This window comes from Callorhinus ursinus, unplaced genomic scaffold, assembly GCF_003265705.2.
Source record: "Callorhinus ursinus isolate GAN/ISIS: 27379988/994484 unplaced genomic scaffold, GSC_fseal_2.0 scaffold1509, whole genome shotgun sequence".
NCBI lineage: Eukaryota > Metazoa > Chordata > Mammalia > Carnivora > Otariidae > Callorhinus > Callorhinus ursinus.
Window position 1 is genome coordinate 720 of NW_027398563.1, and position 9,858 is coordinate 10,577.

Sequence of the window (9,858 nt, forward strand, 5' to 3'; positions counted from 1 at the left end):
CTTCCACTCAGGTCATGATCCCAGGGTCCTGGGGTCGAGCCCTGCATCGGACTCCCTGCTCGGCGGGAAGCCTACTTCTCTCTCTACCACTCCCCCTGCTTGTGTTCCCTCTCTCGCTGTCTCTCTCTCCATCAAATAAATAAATAAAATCTTAAAAAAAGAAATAGGTTAGCTGATTCTAAAACCCAAGTGGAAATGCAAACTGCCTAGAACGGCAAAAACAATCTTGAAAAGGAACAAAGCTGGAGGAATGAAACTATTTTATTTCAGGACTGACCATAAAGCTACAGTAGTAAAGAGAGTGTGGTAGAGACAAGTAGGTCGATGAAATGAACTAGAAATTTCAGAAATATACATATATGGTTAACTGTTTATTTATTTATTTTTTTAACCAAGTTCCCAGGTCAATACAACATGGGAGGGAAAGTCTCTTTAACAAATATTGCTGCAACAACTGTATATCCGTACAGAATAAATGAACCTCAACCTCAACTCACTTTACACAAAAATTAATTTGATCATAGTGCTAAATGCAAAACTCACAACCATAAAGTTTGTATATAAGGCCACAAGGCACTATCTCTGTGACCCTCTGGTAAAAAAGATTTTTTGGACAGAACACAGAAAGCAATAATCATAGGGGAAAAAATGGATAAATTAGACTGCATGAAAGTTAAAATTTTCTGGTATCAAAAAAATATTAAGAAAACAAATAGATAAGCCAGAGAATGGGGACATATATCACAGCACATAAGAAGACAAACAACTCATGGGCTCCTGGGTGGCTCAGTCGTTAAGCGTCTGCCTTCAGCTCAGGTCATGATCCCAGGGTCCTGGGATCAAGCCCCGCATGGGCTCCCTGCTCCGCGGGAAGCCTGCTTCTCCCTCTCCCTTTTCCCCGGCTTGTGTTCCCTCTCTTGCTGTGTCTCTGTCAAATAAATAAATAAAATCTTTAAAAAAAAAAAAGGGAAGATAAACAACTCAATAAGAAAAGTGGCAGAAGATTTGAATAGACACTTCACAAAAGAAGATACAAAAATGAATCAATGAGCACATCAAAATTGTTCAACATCACTAGTCTCAGTTATTACACCTAAGGAAAAAGAAAAAATAGATAATTTGGACTTTGTCAAGATTAAGAACTTTTGTGCTTCGGAGGATATTATCACGTAAAAGAAAAGACAGCCCACGGAATGGGAGAAAATGTTTGCCTATCATACCTGGTAAGGGACTTCTGCGTAGAACATACAAAGAACTCTTGCAACTCCATAATAAAAAGACAAATGACCCAAGTAAAAATTGAATAGACACTTCTCCAATGAAGACTCACAAATGGTCTATAAGCACAGGAACAGATGCTCAATCTCATTATCCTCATCAGGGAAATGCAAGTCAAAGCCATCATGAGATACTTTATACTTAGGGTGTCTTCTTTAAAAAGACAGTACAAGTGTTGGCAAAGATGTGGGGAAACTGGAATCCTCATACACTGCTGGTAAGATTGTGAAATGATACAGCCACTCTTCTTTTTTATGTATTATTTGTTTCAGGGTACAGGTTTGTGATTCATCAGTCTTACACAATACACAGCACTCACCATAGCACATACCGTCCCCAGTGTCCATCACCCAGCCAGCCCATCCCTCCCACCCTCCTCCACTCCAGCAACCCTCAGTTTGTTTCCTGAGATTAAGAGTCTCTTATGGTTTGTCTCCCTCCCTGGTTCCATCTTGGTTCAGTTTCTCTTCTCTTCCCCTATGATCCTCTGCCTTGTTTCTCAAATTCCACATATGAGTGAGATAACACGATAATTGTCTTTCTCTGATTGACTTATTTTGCTTAGCATAATCAATACCCTCTAGTTCCATCCACGTCGTTGCAAATGGCAGGATTGCATTTTTGGTGGCTGCATAATATTCCATTGTATATATCTATACACCACATCCTTAGCCATTCATCTGTCGATGGACATCTGGGCTCTTTCCCTAGTTTGGCTATTCTGGACCATTGCTGCTATAAACGTTAGGGTGCAGGTGCCCCTTCGGCTCACTACATTTGTATCTTTGGGGTAAATAGCCGGTAGTGCAATGGTGGTACAGTCACTCTTGAAAACATTTTGGCAGCTCCTCAAAGGCTAAACCTGGAGTCACTATCTGATCCAGCAGTTCCACTCAGGTATATACCCAAGAGAAATGAAAACATATGTCTCCACAGAAACTTGTACACAAATATTCATCCAGCAGTATTCATAATAAAAAAAGTGGAGACAACACAAATGTCCATCGAATGAGTAATGGATAAATAAGATGTGGTATGTTTTTACAAATGACTCTTATTCAGCAATAATAATAATGATGATGAAGTGCTGGTACAAGCCACAATGTACATGAACCTCAAAAATACAATGCTAAGTGAGAGAAACCTATCACAAAAGACCACACACTTTCTTATCCCATTTACAGGAAATGTCCGGGATGGGGAAATCTATAAAAATGGAGTAGATTAAGGGTGGCCTAAGGCTTGGAGGGAGTTAGGAGGGAGATTGAAGAAGGGGGTTGAAGGCTAAGGAGTACATTACCCTTCCTGGGGTAATGAAAGTGTTCTGAAAGTGATGGTGCTGATGGATGCACCACATTGTGACTATAGTTAAAGCCACCAGTTGTACAACTTACGTGGGTAAACGGGAGGGTATGTAAATTATATCTCAATAAGAGTATGTCTGAAAAAAAGCTACAGTGAGTAACGCTGCATACTCACTGGAATGAGTGAATTTAAAAGACTGAGAACAGTAAATGGTGGTGAGCACGTGAAAGAACTAAAACGCTCATCCATTGCTGGTGGAAGCATGAGATGTCACAACCACTTGGGAAAATAGGTTGGCAACTTTTTTGTAATGTTGAACATTCGTCTATCCTGAGAATCATTAATTCCACTCCTAGGAATTTCCTCAAGTGAAATGAAAACCCACGTCCACAAGAAGACTTGTACAAGAAAATCCATTGCAGCTTCATTCCTTATTGCCCCAAAGGGGAAACATCCCCAAAGCTTGCCCATAGGAAACCAGATAAGCAACTGATGGGCTATTCATCAAGCACAGACACTCCGAATGGAAGAGAATGGACAGCAGAGACATGCAACAACATGGATGAGTCTCAAAAACATGCACAGCAAAGAAGCTAGCCGCTGAAAGGGCATAATGGCTCGTTCCCTTTGTATGAAATCTGGTGGCAGGAAAAACTAATCTCCAGGGAGAGAAGTCAGAATGTGGTTGCTCAGGATAAGGGGCCTTGATCTGGAAATGGGCCAGAGGGAAGACTTTGGTCATAGACACATTCCATACCCTGCTTTGGGTGGCAGTTATCTGAATAGATACAATTGTTCAAGATCATCAAACTGAACGCCTATGAGGTGCACGTTTCAGTGTATGGTGAATTTACCTCAACCCGGCTAGGAAGGGTTGGGAACCAGAGTATGTAGCCAGGAAAGGGAGTCCTAGAAGTTGCTTGCTTCATCCATTCATTCAAAATACAATACATATCTATCGAGCCCCTACTAAACAGGCAGGCACTGTTCTGGAAGCTGGTATCCCTGGTGAGTTAGCTCCATGTTCTTGCCCTCATGGAGCCTACATTCCAGTGGGAGAGATAATTAACAAAATAAACACAGAAGCTCAGGTGCAGGGGGGAAAAGGATAAGGGGATTTCAAGTAATAGTTCTACTAAAAGCAGGAACTTTGCAGATTCTGGGCATCACCTTTGCTCAACAGGAACCCAAAGGTCCCTCCCCCCCTCCCTCCCTCCCTCCCTCCCCCCCTCCCTCCCTCCCTCCGTTCCTTCCTTCCTTCCTTCCTTCCTTCTTTCCTTCCTTCCTTCCTCCCTTCCTTCCTTCCTTCCTCCCTTCCCCCCTCCCTCCCTTCCTTCCTGTTGCTCTCCTCTTGCCCTATAAGCCTGGTGCTTCAGTGTGTGGGTCTTATAAGTTTCCTAGCTGAGTTGCTGCTAGCCTATGACTTTTCTGGCTCCCCTCTGAGGAACAAATATTGTAATCAAGACTTGCCCTCACGGATGTGCTCAGAGCCTGGCCCAGAACGGGCAGAACCTCCATCAGGTGATGTTGATTTGTAGATTGCACACAGTTGCAGGGGACAGCTTGAGGGCAGAGCTCACCAGAGCAGCCCGCGTCTCTCCACCTGACCTCCCAAACTTCCTGGCCTCTATCAGGGATAGCGATCTTTCTGAGGAATCCTGTGCCCTAACTCTGACTTGCTTTGGCTTCCCATCAGAGTCCTGGCAGCTGAACGACACCCACCAATTGCACTGCTACATCTACTTGATCTTTGTCTTGTAGGGACGCCTGATGGAAGGGTGGGCAGTCAGAGGACTCTTCTGAGAGGGCACTGCTGAGAGGGCAAAGATGATTGTCCTGTCAAAATTCCTCTCCCTGACAAAGGAAGGACGTGACCCCAGGCAGGTCACTGTCAGAGGAGATGAGAGAGACTGCTCTGTCTCCTGAATGGGTGGGCAATTCTCAGTGGCATCGCCTCCCTTTCATGACCTCATGGCCCCAAGCGTGGCTTTGGGCTTCACGGTGGAAGTGGCCCAGTGAGGCGGGGGGGAGACTTCCCTGGGAAGCCATGATCTCCCTTGAAGGGGAGCCTTCCAGGCCTGGGGAGGGGGGGTGCCCCCTCCCAGAGCTTCCCTGGGCTTTGAAGAAGCAGCCTTGCTGCTTCTCCCCGTCTCACCTCCATGGCTGTGAGTCACTCTTTGCTGCAAAATCAGCTGCCAGGTCTGTCAAGGCAGTCCCTCTGGTGACTCTGACATGGCCTAGCCAAGGGTTCTGAAATGTCTGGGTACACACTGTGTGCTGGTCCCTGCTTCCTGGACTCACGTGGAAGACCCCAAGTCTTGGGCATCATGGTACCGATGTTGCGTGGCATTGTGGCCATCAAAACCACACCCTTTGTAGGTTTTAGTTTCTTTCCCTAGGCCACTGTTAGGCAAGGGGGTGACACTGTAGTCATAAGCTGCCCCTTGGGAGGAGGGAAACTAGGAAGATTCCAGGGCCTGTTTCTTTCTTCCAACTCTGCTCCCACGTTTGTTCTTTCAATGCTTTGTCACTCAGTTTCTCTTCTGTGAAATGGGGGCAGGCCGACTTGGATCATCATGTGCTTCCCTCCCCAGGGTCAATCAATCTCCCAGGTGTTTGGGGACAGGATTAGGGCCCCTGTGAATGGCTTTCTGCACATGAATGACCTTCATCCCAGGACATCTTGTGATTCTTATGAATGCTGCCTCATGACATGGACGGGCCCCAGCCCTGGGGACAGTTTGGCCTCCCTGTTCTCTTCTTGACCCATTCAGGGAGAGGGAGCTCGGGGACACATCCATGGATGTATGGCGCATTAGGTTGCAGAAAGGAAGAGCAAGATGGAGCTGCAGCTCAGTGATGGGGTCCGGTCCTTGTGGAAAGCCTACCTTGTGGGTCTGTGAGCGTCCCCAGCCAGATGTCAAATGGGGGTGGGGGGCTGAGCGGAGGAATGCTCACAGATCTTCATGCAACTTGGACAGCCCACTTGACGTTCCCTTCCTTTTGCCCTTCCGGGCTCCCTGCAAAGAGAGGCCAGCAACATCCATAAGGCTCTGAGCCTGGGGAGGGAAGGCCCCAGGAACACCGGCTGGGAGCCCCAGAGGCATTCAGGCAACTCACCCCTGGCCCCTGGCCCAGCGCCCTCTAGCTCTGTCCTTCCTACCTTCTCTTTCCTCACACTCTGACACTTTAAAACACAGATCTAAGTCAACTCTGGGTGTATATAAGTAAAGGTGATACATTCCCTTGACCTAAGTCCCTACCCCATGAGTCAGAGAGACCAGGCCCATCTCCTCCCCCATGACCTATAGGTGTTGGACACGAGCCTTCTCCCAGCTGCTTCGGCTCAGCCCTTCTAGGTCCTGAGATTAAAGTGTCAGCTTGCTCAAATAAACAAGCACACCGAGACCGGTTGTGATCCGACCAGCCCCCTGTATTTGTCCATCCACACTGCCCATGGCATCGTGGCAGCAGGGCAAGAGGCTAGCACTGTACACAATATCCCTGCAACTCTGACCTCAGGCTTTCCCATGCGATACAGTCAATGTGGAGAAGGGAGGGAAGCCAGCTCCTGCATCTGGCCCGGCGTTTGCCCCAGACAGTTCTCTGTGTGGAGAGATGGGGGAAGGACCCTCTTGGGCTTTGGAATCTTCCCTGTCCCTTGGCCCAAGCTGAGTCACAGGCAGCAGACAACCCAGAGAGCTAGGGTGAGTGGACTCCCCTCTTCCTTCCCAGAGGAGAGGGGCCCAGGCTGGTCTGCCCTTCTCGACCCTGTCCTGGCACCACTGGCTTCTGGAGGTGCTTGACTGAAGTAAGAGATGGGGCCCCCACACCTCCATGACTATGTTGGTTCTTACCTTCATTGAACGTTTATGGAACATCACATGGTCGTAGGCATGGTGCTAAGTGCTGAGGTCATAAGGAGCTCCTGACCTTGGGCAATCACCATAGAGGAGGAGATCCTTATGACTGGATGATGGAGCTTAGCACACAGTGAGAAGAGGTCCACAGCAGACCAGGTTGGGAGAAGCAGGGAAGACTTTCTGGAGGAGATGGTGGTGCTAAATCCCATGGGGTCATTTAGGGTGAAACTGGAGGGGCGCCTGGATGACTCAGTTGGTTCAGCATCTGTCTTTGGCTAGGTCATGAACTGGGGGCCCTGTAATGGAGCCCTGTGTCAGGCTCCCCTCCTCCTGAGAGGAGCCTACTTCTCCCTCTCCCTCTGACCTTCCCCCCTCTACCTTCCTCATGCTTGTTTCTCTTTCTCTTTCAAATAAGTAAATAAATTCTCTCTAAAAAAAAAAAAAAGAGTGAACATGGAGAAGGTCCGTGGATCAGTTTAGAAACCCGAAGGATGAGTGTGTAAAGTGACACTTCCCTCAGTAGGCTCCTCCGTGGTGGTGCCTTCTAGACTCCAAGCCAGACAGAAGGTGCCACAGGTGCTTGGCTGAATGACCCTGGTGTTGTAGAGGCAGTGTGCTTCTCCAGCTAGCTGCCTATGTTACCAGCTGACCCTCTCCAGCCCTTCTCCTGGAGGTTCTCTGTGAAGCACCAGACAGCAGGAGTGTGTATGTGTTTGTGTGTGTGTGTGTATGTGTGTTTGTGCATCCATGCTCACGTGTACAGGTTGCTTACCAGGGAAGGGTCTTCTAACAGGTTATTCTGTCCCGAGGGTATGTCTGCAGATCACGTAGCATGGCCAGGAACAGGTAATGTCTCTGGGCAGAGTGCATGACCAGGCGACTGACAAGCTGGGTGACTCCTGGGGAAAAAGTTCTTCGGACCAGGGCCAGGGCCAGAGAGTTCACTGACTGCTTGCCAGGTGAGACCTGGGGACAAAGATCACGAGACAGAGGCCCAGACAGGAGATTCCCCAGCCCTTGCCATTGGCTGGGCGCAATCTGCTGTTCCCTCGGCCGCGAGCTACTCGCTCCCCCTCCCCTCTCTTTCTCCTGCTCGGCTCCGCTTCCACCCGCCGCTGGGCCTGTGCCCGGCATCCCGCGGCCTCGGAGGCGCTCGGGAGCCTTCCCTCCGCTCGCGGGAGAGGGCCGGGGCCTGGTGTAGGGGGGTGGGGCGGTGGGGGCGCGGGCACCCGCCCGGGACCGGACCCCCGCACTCGGCGGCGGGACTGGCCCCGCGGAAGTTTCCGCGGCAACAGCGGGGAAGCCCCGGGGCCTGACCTCGGCGCGCGGCTCGCTCCCGCCTTCCCGCTCGCAGGAACGCGTGGGAGGGCAGGCGTGGCTTCAGAGCTGGGGTCGCGAGCCCAGGGGGCCGGCGGGGTCCCGCCTGACAGGGGGCATGAGGGACAGCTCCCCGCGCGGAGCCGGGCGGGGAGCTACTGCAGAACAATGGCCCCGCTCCGCCTACCAGCCCCGCCGCGCTAACCCGAGCCCTACGCGCGAGCGTGTGTGTGTGTGTGTGTGTGTGTGTGCGCGCGCGCGTGCGTGTGTGCGCGTGTGCGCGTGTGTGGACCTGCACGCGCGCACGGTGTTCTGCCACTGGGCGCGCCCAGCAGGGGACAGTCGACGCCAGGCACCGCGCGGCGGGGGAGGGGGTTGTGTGTGGGATCCCATCCCTCTGCCCAGGCAGCTGAGACCTGTGCGGGATGTTTGGGGGTTCTTCAGGCTGCTAGGTTGTCACGGGGAATCGCCTTCAAGGAAAAAGGCAGGAAGCGCAGGCACGTGCTTTCACACAGACGCAGGCGCGAGGACTGACTGGTAGGTGCCGCACAAATAACTAACGGGTATCGCATTATTACTACAAGCCAAGTCACAAGGATCGTTTTATTTCATCCTTACTGCGACCCCAGGAGGTGGGTGGTCTGTTCTAACCTTTTAAAGATGAGGAAAGTGAGATACGGAGCGGTTAAGGCACTTCTTTCTGGTCACAGCAGCCAGGAGCTGAGCCCTCAAGTCTAGGTCCCTTCCCAGAAACCCCGGTCCCTGAGATGCTCTGACCTCACTGACCTGTCTGTCATGCTCCCCGTCTTTCTGGGCCTGTGGTGCCTTGCCATCAGAGTTAGCTCAGAACCAGACAGGGCATGCATTCTCCCAGCCTCCTTCCACACCCAGGCCTCCCCAAATACTCTCCCAGGATCCTTCCTCTGAGAAGAGGAGAGGAGAAGAGCTCTGGGCCAACCATTGGCTTCTCAGGAAGAGAGGCACCTGGGATTGCCTGGGAGCAGGACTAAGGAGCTCCCTTGTTGGCCAGTGGTCTCAGGTCAGGCCAACTCCCTGGCCAGTCACCAGCCCCTCTGTTCCGGTCCCGGCTCCCTGGCCAGTGCAAAAGTCTTGAATGAGACTAGATGTTTCAGTTATGGACAGCTGGTCTTGTCATAGCTCAGAAGAGCTGGGCGTGGAGGAGAGAAGTGTGTGCACATGCTGCTCCTCTTCAGGCTTGCTCTGCAGTGTCTCTGGACTTAATTCCTCTACCAACCACAGGGTTATTCCTCAGGGGAGAAGATCCAGAGTTTCTTGAGGGCTGGACCCTTAATTGTGCCCAAAGAGGGCTCTACCGCGGAGCGATCCATCATGTTCCATCTTCCCAGCTTTTTCTTCCCCTCTACTCTGCCTGTCCAAATACTAGTTACCATTCAAGACAAATTCAACTCCATCCCTTTCTTAAAGCTTTCCCTCAACTTCACCACCACTGGACATTCTCTCCCTCCTACCTGGGGCCTCCAGAGAGTTTATGGCATCATTTATGGCCCTTCTTACACAGACTTGAGAATTATTACCTGCATGTATCTTCTCTCTCCTATCAAACCCCGAGCTCCTTGAGACAAGGCCCCTGCTGCCATCTTTCATCTGTTTCACTGGGCCTAGTAGGAGGGAAATGTATAGGAAACTTTAGGCATGGAGCTGGTTCCTGAGAATAAGGGAAGTCACTGTGCATTTGGGTCATACTGATTGTGGCAGAAGGAAACAGTAAGAGGGCTCAGTACTGTTGTTAAAGCTGGGGGTGGGGTTCAAAATAGGAATCTCTTAGAAAACTAGGAATAGAAGGAAACTTCATTAACTTGATACAGAACATCTACAAAAAACCTACAGCTAATATCATACTTAATGGTGAATTATTAGATCCTTTATTCCTAAGATAAGGGAACAGGCAAGCATGTCTGCTCTTACCCTTCCATTCAACATTGCACTTAAAATCCTAGCTAGTATAGGGCGCCTGGGTGGCTCAGTTGGTTAGGCAACAGCCTTCGGCTCAGGTCATGGTGCTGGAGTCCCGGGATCGAGTCCCGCATCGGGCTCCCTGCTGAGCAGGGAGTCA

At 50.3% G+C, this 9,858-nt stretch overlaps 1 long non-coding RNA gene across 5 annotated transcripts; it reads right to left on the reverse strand.

The window, feature by feature from the left end:
- Window positions 1-368: 368 nt before the first annotated feature.
- Window positions 369-9,490, reverse strand: LOC112818345 (uncharacterized). Of its 5 annotated transcripts, none has more exons than XR_012377453.1 (5): window positions 9,320-9,490; window positions 7,219-7,412; window positions 6,441-6,742; window positions 5,472-5,603; window positions 369-950 (listed from the first exon to the last, which is right to left on the reverse strand). It is a non-coding gene; the product is annotated as an uncharacterized lncRNA (long non-coding RNA). The 5 variants fall into 5 exon arrangements; XR_012377452.1 differs by lacking the exon at window positions 9,320-9,490 and adding an exon at window positions 7,764-7,952; XR_003206564.2 differs by lacking the exon at window positions 9,320-9,490 and having other exon boundaries at window positions 369-928; window positions 7,219-7,641.
- Between the last annotated feature and the right edge of the window lie 368 nt (window positions 9,491-9,858).